The following is a 1180-nucleotide window of genomic DNA, read 5'->3' as shown; positions in this document are numbered from 1 at the left end:
AGAGACGCAGCCCAGGCGCGGGCTCTCAGCTCAGGGTTGCCATAAACTGTGATCCGCAGCACAGTCGGGCCACTGCTCCTCCAGCAGGGACCCAATAAGCGGCAGATCCGGGGAAACTCACCTTTTTCCCCTGGGAGGAGCGGCATGGGAGCACACTGCAGGGATCTGCTGGGTTTGGACACTCCACATGGGGTCAGGTGCCAGGGATAGAAATGCTCGGTCACAGGCCGGGTGAGCACGGAGTGCGGCCAGAGACCGGGGAGACGGGAGTGACTGACGGCTTTTCTCTGGGGGCTCACTGAGGAGCGGGGCCCGAGTTCTCGGCTCCTCCGGGGCGGATTTGGGAGGCCGCCATTTTCACTCTCCGCCTCCAAAGCAGTACAGAAAGCTTGCAGGGAACAAAAGCTCCCGAGAGCAAACCCAAGCAGATTACTTAGCCCAGACCGGGCAAGGGCGGGGCAATTCCGCCTCCAGCAAAGACATCAGGGAACCACAGCAACAGGCCCCTCCCCAGAAGATCAGCGAGAACAGCCAGCCAAGACCAAGTTTACCGATCAATGAGAACGGCAGAACTCCAGCGCTAGGGGAATACTGCACATGGAATCCATGGCTTTTTTACCATGATTCTTTGTCTTTCAAAGTTAATTTTTTAATTTTAACTGTCTTTTTTTCTTTTTTTTTTTGAATTTTTCTTTTTCCCTTTTTCAACCAACATCTTATCAATCACTTTTTTAAAAAACATTTTTATTTTGCATTTTTAAAGTCATATTCTATCCCTTCATAGTAGTTACCTGTATTTTTGGCATATATATATAAGTTGTTCACTCTTTAAAATTTTGAGATAGTTTCTTCTAACATATCAAAATATACCCTAAATCTCTAGTGTATGGTTTTTTCCTACTCCTCTGCCTGATCACATTCTCTCCCTTTTTTTTCTTAAATCCTCTTCTTTCTTTTTTCAAACTTCTTATCAATTCCTTTTATAAATTTTTTAATAATTTCCATCTTTAGAGTCATATTCCATCCCTTCATCCTGTCAACCCTTATTTTTGTACATATATAAGTTTTTCTTTCTTTAAAATTTCGGGAGGCACTTTCTTCTAAAAGACCAAAATACACCCCAAATCTAGTGTGTGGCACTGATCTATATACCATCCTGATCATATTTGATCATATTCTG

Source organism: Leptonychotes weddellii, chromosome 2, assembly GCF_054177405.1.
Source record: "Leptonychotes weddellii isolate Sample4059 chromosome 2, ASM5417740v2, whole genome shotgun sequence".
NCBI classification, from domain to species: Eukaryota; Metazoa; Chordata; class Mammalia; order Carnivora; family Phocidae; genus Leptonychotes; species Leptonychotes weddellii.
Note: the sequence above shows the minus strand (reverse complement) of the source record.